The sequence below is a fragment of the Prionailurus viverrinus genome, chromosome B2 (genome assembly GCF_022837055.1).
Source record: "Prionailurus viverrinus isolate Anna chromosome B2, UM_Priviv_1.0, whole genome shotgun sequence".
In the NCBI taxonomy this organism is placed as follows: domain Eukaryota; kingdom Metazoa; phylum Chordata; class Mammalia; order Carnivora; family Felidae; genus Prionailurus; species Prionailurus viverrinus.
In genome coordinates this window covers 124,167,384-124,178,968 of record NC_062565.1, presented here as the reverse complement: position 1 = coordinate 124,178,968, position 11,585 = coordinate 124,167,384, and the positions used below count along the sequence as shown (strand labels likewise).

The window sequence follows — 11,585 nt, the reverse complement described above, 5'->3', positions numbered from 1 at the left end:
GTCCAGTCTTGATTATGCCCCTCCTGCCTCCCAGCTTGATAGTCCAAAAGAATACCCATTAATGATGGGAAGCTTGGGTCATGTGGTCACACAGCTGCACTTGGTCAGGCTTTTGGCCTCTTTGTGTGCCTGGGGACCAACCAATAGCTGTTTTCCAGAACCAGACTAGTTATTTGCTGAGGAGGGTAAAATTTTGCTCCAAAACCCTAGAAGCCTCTGCGGGGCGTCTACTACCAAGTTCACTTACCGCAGACTTCCTTTTTGGTTTTCTATTTAGACTTGCCCTCTCCTGTCTAATTTTCATGTGATAGCCAGAATAACCTTTCTGAAACTAAAATCTGATCATAGCTTTCTCTTGTTTAAAATCATTAATTAGTTCAATTCCAATGCTTTAAAAAATTTTTTTAATGTTATTTATTTTTGAGACAGAGAGAGAGAGACAGAGCATGAACGGGGGAGGGGCAGAGAGAGAGGGAGACACAGAATCAGAAGCAGGCTCCAGGCTCTGAGCCATCAGCCCAGAGCCTGACACGGGGCTCGAACTCACAGACCGCGAGATCGTGACCTGAGCTGAAGTCGGATGCTTAACCAACTGAGCCACCCAGGCGCCCTCAATTCCAATGCTTTAACACATGTTGAATGAGCACCAATTATGCACCCATTCTAATCGAGGAGGATTCAGCAGAGATCAAGATAGGACTGTGCTCTATCCTTTGAATCTGAAAAATAGGTCCTTGCCTCATAACATGACTTAAAGAGTATTAGTCCCACACTGGTGCCCAAATTCCACCATTAGAGATTCATTCTTTGGATTAAAGCTCTTTGTCATATGCTAAATGCCCTTAAAGCAGTATGGCTTTTCATTCTTGGCCATAAATACTCTGGGTAAGTTCACTTTGAGGATGGCTTCTCATATGACAGTAACCCAAGATCAGACAGTCTAATATTATCTATTTGAATTTTATGGCATCCTTTACAGTGGCTTTTGTGCCAGAAAACTTACTCAGGGAATGTTGTGCTTTTTTTTTTAATTAACATTTTAATTTATGAAAACTACAAATTCAAGTCCCTTGTTATTCCTTGAGTTTTAAAAAATTTTTTTAAATGTTTACTTATTTTTGAGAGAGACAGAGTGTGAGTGGGTTAGGGGCAGAGAGAGAGGGAGACACAGAATCCAAAGCAGGCTCCAGGCTCCGAGCTGTCAGCCCAGAGCCCGACGTGGGGCTCAAACTCACGAACTGTGAGATCATGACCTAAACCAAAGTCGGACACTCAACCGACTGAGCCACCCAGTGGCCCTTTTTCCTTGAGTTTTTAAGTTCAACTCATAAATCTTATTCTGTTTATAAATCTGGCAACTTTTAACAATCACCTTTCCTGAGGCCTTTCCCAACTTAATTGAATTATTTTACATGTTTATGAATTTCATATATTTCATATCCTTTTTGAATACTTCAGTTGTATAACACACTGTTAGGAACTTTCAGAGATCTGGTATTGTACCTTACTTGTAAGCTAACAAGTCGGCCTGTCAAAGTTTCTTTGATGCTGGCAGTTGCCAGGAGACTCCTGGGTCAAAGACAAAGGTCTTTAATACTCACGGCAACAGTAATAACCAGAGTAGCATCATTTTGCATTATATCACCAATCAGTAGGTCTGGGTTAGGAGCCAAATGTAATATGAGGAATAAATTTAATTTAGCAATATCCTAGATGGGATCAAGAAACAGGAAAAAAAAAAAGGACACTATGTAAACGCTAAGGAAATCTGAATAAGATATGGACTTTAGTTAACAATAACATATCGATATTGATTCATTAACTGTGACAAGTAGACCTTACCAATGTAAGAAGTTAATAATAGGGGAAACCAGGTGAGGGGTATATGGGAAATCTCTGTCCTAGCTTCATACACTTTTTGTAAATTTAAAACTATTTTAAAACAGTTTTTTAAATAGAATAAGTGAAAAATATTAAATAAATAATAGCACATCTAGTACTTGAACATGGAAAACATCGTGAAAATTGTAGTCAATGACTGAAGCCTGGGAACACTGGTCTTGGGCTTATGAGGGATGTCTGAATTATCTGCTGAGCACTCATTCTTTCAGTGTGACAGGGAAAGATGTGTACTCAAGCTGCATCACTATCTGGCTACAATTTGAGATGTTCTTTTGCAGCACTAGTTAGAACAGTCTTTCGTCAACCACCCTGAGAATCAGCAGAGACTAACCACCAAAAGCAGAGCTGAAACTTCGCCAAGAGTGAAACATGTCTTTCTCTGGAAGGAACTGGGGCTTCTTGGTGTCTGGGTTCTCAGGGGATTTCTTAAGTGGAGAGTCGCTATTAACACCCAGGCTCTGGTTTACCACAGGGGTGTGGTTCTTCAGAAGCCTTGTGTCTTCTAGCCGTCCTTTGGCAAACATGAGTCCTTATCTACACTCACAAGAGCCCTCGCTCTGGGAGTAGGGAGACAGAGTGGTGGACCATCCTCACCGATGTCCATGCTCAGTAGCCCCCTACCATCTGTCTTCTGCCCTGTTCACAATCATCCAGGGGTTCTAGCACTTGTCCTTCTCTCAACACCAGAGATCCCAAGGTGAGAGAGAAGAGTGTCAACATTCCTCATCTGTAAAATGGAGGACAAAAAAAAAAGGGGGGGGGTTGGCCCAAATCAGTGGTCTGGAACTTTAGTCTACATGAGAATCATCTGGAGGGTCTGTTACAACACAGGTCACTTCCCCCCACCCACCCTCCAGGGTTCCTACTCAATATAGCACCAACAATTTGCATTTCTAACAAGTCCCCGGGTGATGTCGATACTGCTGGTTGGCAAGCCATATTTTATTTTATTTTATTTTATTTTAATTTTATTTATTTTATTTGTACTATAATTTATTGTCAAATTGGCTAACATACAGTGTGTAAAGTGTGCTCTTGGTTTCTGGGGCAGATTCCTGTGGTTCATCGTTTACATACAACACCCAGTGCTCATCCCAACAAGTGCCCTCCTGAATGCCCATCACCCATTTTCCCCTCTCCCCCACACCCCCATCCACCCTCAGCTTGTTCTCTGTATTTAAGAGTCTCTTATAGTTTGCCTCCCTCCCTCTTTGTTTGTAACTTTTTTTTTCACTTCCCCTCCCCCATGGTCTTCTGCTAAGTTTCTCAAGATCCACATATGAGTGAAAACATGATATCTGTCTTTCTCTGACTGACTTATTTCACTTAGCATAATACTCTCCAGTTCCATCCACGTTGCTGCAAATGGCAGGATTTCATTCTTTCTCATTGCCAAGTAGTATTCCACTGTATATATAAACCACATCTTCTTTATCCATTCATCAGTTGATGGACAGTTAGGCTCTTTCCATAATTTGGCTATTGTTGAAAGTGCTACTATAAACATTGGGGTACAAGTGCCCCTATGCATCAGCACTCCTGTATCCCTTGGGTAAATTCCTAGTACTGCTATTGCTGGGTCATAGGGTAGTTCTGTTTTTAATTTTTTGAGGAACTTCCACACTGTTTTCCAGAGCAGCTGCACCTGTTTGCATTCCCACCAACAGTGCAAGAGGGTTCCATTTCTCCACATCCTTGCCAGCATCTGTTGTTTCCTGAATTGTTTATTTTACCCACTCTGGCTGGTGTGAGGTGGTATTGATTTATATTTCCCTGATGAGGAGTGACGTTGAGCATCTTTTCATGTGTCTGTTGGTCATCTGGATGTCTTCTTTGGAAAAGTGTCTATTCATGTCTTCTGCCCATTTCTTCACTGGATTGTTTGTTTTTCAGGCGTTGAGTTTGGTAAGTTCTTTATAGATTTTAGATACTAACTGGAAAGCCACATTTTAATAACCACTGGTTTAAATGATCTGGAAGGCAAATTTCTACTTTCATATTTATTAAATCATATATCTCAGACTCATGTGATCATAAAAATCACCTGGGAGCTTGGTTAAATATGTAGATAAGCAGACTCTACGTCAAACCCTAGTGACAGCATCACCAGGAGAGCACCAGAGGTGATTCTTATGATCTTATGATTCTTATGATTTGGGAAAACTTTATTATATCAAATGCAGAACACCATCAGTGAATATCTTAGGTTGGAGCAGGATATGGTGGGGTGGGTCACAGGCATTCAAGGACAACATGCATGCCCCAGGGGAAATGGGTAAAGCTGAAGGAACCGGTCAGAAGGAATCCATAGGGTCACAGTTTTGCCTTGACCCTTGCCCACTGTTTGCAAAGCACTGCAGAAATCATCTCAATCACTTGGCATGTTTTTTTTTATTATTCTATGAATACGATTGGACGGGGGGAGGCTGGAGGCCACTGTACAAATGGCCAAAGTGTTACTGGGTCAAAAGGCAACATGGGAGGGACTCCTGGGTGGCTTAGTCAGTTAAGCGTCCGACTCTTGGTTTTGGCTCAGGTCATGATCTCAATATTCGTGGGATCGTGCCATGGGTTCTGCCCTGAAGATTCTCTATCCCTCTCTCTCTGCCCCACCCTGGCTTGCATGTGTGCACTTTCTCTCTCAAAATAAATAAAGAAACATTTTTTCTAAAGGCAACATTGGAGGGTCATCACGTATAACATCATTGAGTGTTTTGAACGTGCTCAGTTTCCCCCAACACATAATAACATATCGGCAGAAAGGCCTCTTATTTATTTATTTTTCTCTCCTCTCTTGTGTGTACAGTGTCCAGGGACAAAGCTGGTCTTATGAGTAATTACAGCATATGGCTGCTAGAGTCTCTTATGGCCAGAGACCATATGTCTAGGTTTTCCCAGGACAGTTTGCTATTATCACGGCTTCCTGTGCGGTTCTCACCCCCACTCTCTCTCAAAGTAGCCTGGTTTGGATGATAAGTTATATTACTTATATAAATTAGACAAATTCATGTAGCTGTAACATTTCACATGTCTATGGATCTAATCATGGTCACTTATATTTGTCTAATGTCCTAAATCTTAAAAGGTACCTTTTAGATACCTTTTATATCTTAAAAGGTATTTGTGTAAAATGAATTGGAGTTCTTATTATCCCCCTTGTTAAGTTCTGGAAATACAAGGTCAGAGAGGTTAGGTGACAGGACAAACATCACAATACTATTAGGGGCCAAATAAGGACCCAAGACCCTTCTAAGCCCCTAGACCAATGGAGTTTCTTCCAAAATGGTATTATTTGAAGGTACAGTGCTCCTTCTCTTTAAACTATGTTATCTCTGTGTCCCAGAAAACAAAATTCCATCATTAAGACGTTCATTTCTTTGACTCTTTTAATATCAGTGGTAGAAGTCCATTTGGAAGAAATAAAAAAAAATTTCTTTTTTTTTTTTTTTAATTTTTTTTTTTTTTCAACGTTTATTTATTTTTGGGACAGAGAGAGACAGAGCATGAACGGGGGAGGGGCAGAGAGAGAGGGAGACACAGAATCGGAAACAGGCTCCAGGCTCTGAGCCATCAGCCCAGAGCCCGACGCGGGGCTCGAACTCACGGACCGCGAGATCGTGACCTGGCTGAAGTCGGACGCTTAACTGACTGCGCCACCCAGGCACCCCGAGAAATAAAAAAAAATTTCTAAGCTCCCATCACCTAAGACATCAGTGAGGTTCAACAGAGAGGCAGTCTACTACTACTGCCATTCATCATCTGCTCTAGTAGATTATGAAGGGCATGCCACGACCATAATCCCCCACCCCCCTGCCCCGCCAAGAAGCAGAAAGAAAAATGGTAACAGAAAGGAAGAACAGTGAATAGGGAGATAGACCCTCTACAAAAGTTTTTGTTTTGGTTTGTTTTGGTTTTTTGAGGTAAGTTGTATGGTGACAAGGACATCATAGCTCTTGCCTCCCTCTTTTGCCTGCATAGCCTCCAGGAGAGCTGGTGGATCCAAATTAAACAGAAAGTGATACTAACTCTGACTGGAAGCAATGTGAGGCTGTAATGTGGCCTAAAATCTCCTTGTATTGATTAAGGGACAGAGAGAAATCTCTTCTTATAAGAGATTGGGCCCAATGATGGCAGCCCAAGATACTCCATTCAAGACCATTTTCAAAATGCCATTGGATACTTAGGAAGTCTTATTCAAAATGAGACCAAGAATCTTCCCGGAGGTATTTCTCCCTTTCTTCTCTGAACGGCAGATTCAGGGCCATGTCATTTTCCCCTGCCGGTGATCCCCACCCCCCCTTTCTTTCCCGCAGCATGGGGGAGCTGCTCGATTAAACAAGAGACTCAAGGAGAAGGCCGTTAGAAAATTGGAAAGAGTAGCAGCTAGAGAACAGATGCTCCTGCTTATAAATTAGTAGAAGATTATGCACGGCCAGCTGTACCATATAAATGCCTGGTTTTTATACCACACCATGACCCTCTGTGTTTCTCATATGGTCCAGCATCTGGTCAATTCTGTCCCCAGCTCCCATATATCTATTCAAATCAAGCATTGGCTGGGGATTTATTTATGTATATGCCTCAATCTCAATCAGGATACCCTCCTGAGGTCTTCACTTGCAGCATGCCAGAGAATTAATCCAGCAAGTCCTGTGTATCATGACTATAAGTTCTCATTCACCTGGAGGATCATTTCATTTTCACAAGGTTTAGAAGGTGAGTAGTGGCCACATGAAGAATATATACATGTACGTAGATAGATAGAGCTACAGATATAGATATAAAGACTCAACGTTTTTATGTAGCAAGAGAAACAAATATGAATACTCTAGAATAAGGAAAAAGTAATGTTTTATATGCCTCGAATAATTAAGATGAAAAGGGATTTTCTGTGTTTTAAAAATCTTGGGCTAAGGGCATCTGAATAGCTCAATTGGTTAACCATCCAACTCTTGACCTCAGTTCAGGTCATGATCACTGTTCAGGAGACAGTGTCCCATGTTAGGCTCTGCACTGACAGCATAGAGAGCATAGAGCCTGCTTGGGATTCTTTCTTTCCCTCTCTCTCTCTCTCTCTCTCTCTGCCCCTCCCCTGCTCTCTCTCTCTCTCTCTCTCTCTCTCTCTCTCAAAAATAAATAAATATTTTTTTTTAAATCTTGGGCTAAGCCTGAGCTTACATAAAGTTTTTCTAAGTTTCTTTCTTTTGCAAAGACAGTTTCCCAAGAAAAAGAAATCCATTAATTGATTTTTTTTTTTTTTTTGGCTTTGGGAGTTTTGTTTTAGATGTCTTTGTTCACTTAATTTTAACGGGACCCAAGTTATGTGGGCTTATCTTTGTGGAACACTGAAAAGAATACTTTGATATTTTTCTCACATCACACATCAAAAGAAAGTCTAAACTGAATAGAGAACTAAACTGAAAAAAAGTCGAACCAAAAATAAACGTGGAAGAAAAGACTTCAACATTTTTTTTCTGATCTCTGGAAGGTGAAAGGATTTAGATTATAAAAACAATGAAAGAAGTTATAATAGAAAAAAATTGCTAGATTTTATCCCATAAAACCACAAGTTATTCTAAATCTTAAAATTTAATATAAACTGAATTGACAGCCAAACAGCAAGGTGTGGGGATTTCTTTTTTTTTTTTTTTTTTGGAACAAATAATGAACAAAGAGTTAATCTTAATATATGAAGAGCTCTTGGGGATCAACAAGAAAAACATCAAAACATTGATAAATAAGAAAAACACATAAATAAATTGTTCTTAATGGAGGAAATACAAATTTCCAGTAAATATTTTTTATTATTTGGCTCATTAGACATGTTAAAATGTTAAAGTAAAAAAAAGTACCATTCTACAACCATCAACCAGAAAATAATTAAATTATAATAGCAAGGATGAGATGAGGTTGATAAGTTAGGGTAACCAATTTGGAAAACAATTTTGCTTTAAAGCGTTCATGTCCCTTGACTCAGTAATTGCATTTCTGGCCCTCTATACTCAGGGTGAAAAATTTTAAATGCAAATATGAATTCAGGTACAGTGATACTCACTGCAGTGTAAGGTTTTTTTTTAATTTTTTTTAAAGTTTATTCATTTTTGAGAGAGAGAGAGAGAGAGAGAGTGAACAGGGGAGGAGCAGAGAGAGGCAGACAGAATCAGAAGCAGGCTCCAGGCTCTGAGCTGTCAGCACAGAGCCCGATGCTAGGCTCGAACTCACAGACCGTGAGATCATGACCTGAGCTGAAGTCAGAAGCTTTACCGACTGAGCCATTCAGGGGCCCCTGCAGTGTAAGTTTTAATAGCAAAACAAAGAGTAAAAACAATCTAAATGCTCTTCAACTATAGGGAAATGGTAAAATATGTTAGGATGTGTCCCGTAGGCTATTATGTTTATGTAAAAAATCTCTTACAAAAAGTGTAATGGCATAGAAAGAGGGAATAAATTCACATTTCTCTGGCCTCATATTTAATGTGGCAGCTTTTCTATGTGTACTTGATCTGGGTGAAGGATCAAGTCAACGTGAAGCTGTCAGCACAATACAGAAGGGTTCAAGATATGCCACCCCCAAATATGCCACTTCGTCATAGAGATTATTCTGAACTAAAAGCAATTAAGAATCAGCAGACACAAGAAGAGTTCTCTGCCCTCCCCTTTTCTGCCTACATGCAGGGTAGGCATTTCCCTTCGTAAAGGGAGAATAAGGTTTCCCCACCGTCCTGCTCCAGGATGAGGAAAGCCACCTGTCTTGCAAGAGACAGAGAGCACCAGAATGAGTCTGCATAAACGAACCTTACCAAAAACGCTTCTCTCACATGAGTTCTGCCGTGTTATTTGTTACTTCCCCACAACTTATACATTCTTGAAACCCAAACCCTCTTTGCTTGGTGAAAATGGTGTATAAGCTCCCAAGGCTCACCACCTTTTTGAGTTTCACTTCTTTCCTGTGGACTCCTGTGCATGTAAACCTTTTAATCTGCCTTTGGTCAGTTACATTCACAGGCTCCCAGACACTGAACCTAAGGGTAGAGGAAAAGTTGTTTTCCTCCCCAACAATTCCTAGCGCATAGGAACGCCTTCATGTATCTTAGCTCTTCTTGTCATTCTCATTTAATCGTGGAAACAATTCTGTAAAACTGACATTATTTTACCCATTTCCAGTAAGGTCAAGCACAAGGGCTCTAACTGAATAGCTATTTGAATGCAGATCAGTCAGCCTCCACAGACCATGTGTTTTGTTTTGTTTGGTCTTGTTTTGTCTTGTTTTGTTTTTCAAAATATTATGCTCCAAAGACTGGAGAATTCAACAAGACGCATCCTAAGATTCAACATTGCAAGTTAAAGAGTGGTTTTCAATTATTTGGAGGATTATATTTTTGTACTTCAGGGTTGGTATGGAAAGAAAGCTGCTATGATTCTGGTAGGAAGGGAAACAGCTTAAGATCTTAAGATGATTAAAAACTAAAGCAATATAAGAAAAGCCTATCATGCTAATGATAATACTTGCAAAAAGAGTTTAAAAAGATACGCAGTAGCATGATAAGGCTTCTCCTCAGTGATTTTATCCAACTTAAAAAAAGGCTTATGATTAGAGACAAGTATGCCTATAAATTGCAATCTGAAATTATAAACACGGACTCTGAAGCATGTTATTGAGTGGAATGTTATAAATGGGACCCAGCTGTTAACTTTGCATGCTGCAAACAGAGATGTCTCAAAATGGCTCATCAAGTGACTTATAAATACCAGCGATGCTGAAAACACAACTGGTGTCTTTCTACAACACCATGATGTGACATGTATGCTCTTTATTGGATTTGGGCACCTACGTTTTTCTTCTGTTTATTTTTGAAAGGTAACATCCCCTTTACCATTTTCCAGACCGACGTCGGCATGTTGGTTTGCACGTTGAAGTTGGTAAGAAATGGGGTCTCTGGCACAGAAAGGAGTCATTGAAGACTTTAACATGATTTTTTTTTAATTTTTTTATGTTTATTTATTTTTGACAGAGAGAGAGAGACAGAGCATGAGTGGGGGAGGGGCAGAGAGAGAGAGTGACACCGAATCCGAAGCAGGCTCCAGGCTCTGAGCTGTCAGCACAGAGCCCGACGCGGGGCTCGAACTCACGGAGTGAGAGATCATGACCTGAGCTGAAGTCGGACACTCAACCGACTGAGCCACCCAGGCGCCCCAACATGATTTTGAAGATATTTGGGAAATTGGAGGGAAAGAACCATCATGCAAAAAGCATTAGTTGGAAAGAGGGTTTTTAAAAAGCAAAGAAAGTGAGAAAAATGAGTTTCCATGATTTTACCTCATTTTTTAGGTACTCTGGATACAAAGATACCTGTAAACATTACACATTTGAAAGGACACATCTTGAATTTGAAGCGTCTTACTCAATAGATTACTATAAATGTGATCACAGCTGTTTCCTCACATGCTTCAAAACATAGGTGTCCCAACATCGCTCACTAAGTGGCTTTTAAATATCAGTGATGCAAGGAAAATTAACTTGGCTTTGTGCAATTGGGCACTATTGAGATTTTGCAAGGCTTCGGATTTTACTGCTGGTAGAAGCAATAAATGGAGTCTCCCCTTACCAACATTTCCTTTACCTTAGATCATCCCCAAACTCCACTTTTCCAACATGATAAACAGTTGAACCCCAGCATAATTAACCAATTTTATAAGATGGTTTTATCATCAACCTAGAATATAAATGATACAAATGTCTTTCCATATTATGGGATGGCTAGTCTATTTTCATCAGACATTTAAGAGGAGGTCATTCTTTCTGACCTCCTCATTCCCAACGTAAGAGGTGGTCGGGGCAGGAGGGTGGACAGACAGTAAGAAAGAGAGAGAAAAAAATTCACCCTCACAGGTACATTAAAACCACATAAATAGAACATTATACATTTGCCACAAGAATGAAAGAGAAAGAGAAGGAGAAAGGAAGAGAGAGGAAGGGGAGCAGGAAGGAAAAAAATGAAAGTTCTCCTATCAAGAAAATTGTCCGGGGTGAGTTTTCATGTCAGGGATAAGAGCAGTCTGGAGAGACAAATAGCAGTGATTTGGGGTTTATTTTGTTTTGCTCGTTTATTTTTAGTTACCGGCTTACAACCACAATGAAAATGCAAAAGACAGATGACATTTAACTTTAAAAACTGAACAACTGATCCTCAATATCATCTGAAGGGAAAATACTTACCTTCTGACACAATGGCTGGTGGCCATGGGGTATCGTCACGTGACTTACACATTGGAGTCTGTGTTTTAATAAAGAAGCATCTCTGTACACACACACATACACGATGTTTCTGTTGCTCTCTTGCCAATGGATTTCAGAGGTATTTCCATGTAGTCTCTTTGAGGTCTGGTGGGGGTTGGAGATGAGAGAGGAAGTCAGTGGTCCCGTGGGAAACTGAGCTTGGGTGCAGCCTCTCAAATAGGAAGGAGAAGCTACCCAGGACCCAGCTAACCTCTCGAGGCAGTCCAGGATGGTGAATACCCACAGAAATCCTCAGAAACTGGCTAACAACTACAGTATGGTTGTAAACCTGCTTTCTGTGCCTAGGAAATATTATTTATATTGGGATATCCAGACACCAGCCTTCTTCCAAATTATCTGGATCTTCTGTAACAATTGTTGACTGACCTGTAGACTGAAACTCAGA

The 11,585-nt window shown here is 40.3% G+C and overlaps 1 long non-coding RNA gene across 1 annotated transcript; it reads right to left on the bottom strand.

Moving 5' to 3' along the window:
• Nucleotides 1–1,574: 1,574 nt before the first annotated feature.
• LOC125165978 (uncharacterized) lies at nucleotides 1,575–11,276 on the bottom strand. Its single transcript, XR_007152277.1, has 3 exons — nucleotides 11,120–11,276; nucleotides 2,497–2,629; nucleotides 1,575–1,709 (listed from the first exon to the last, which is right to left on the bottom strand). It is a non-coding gene; the product is annotated as an uncharacterized LOC125165978 (long non-coding RNA).
• Between the last annotated feature and the right edge of the window lie 309 nt (nucleotides 11,277–11,585).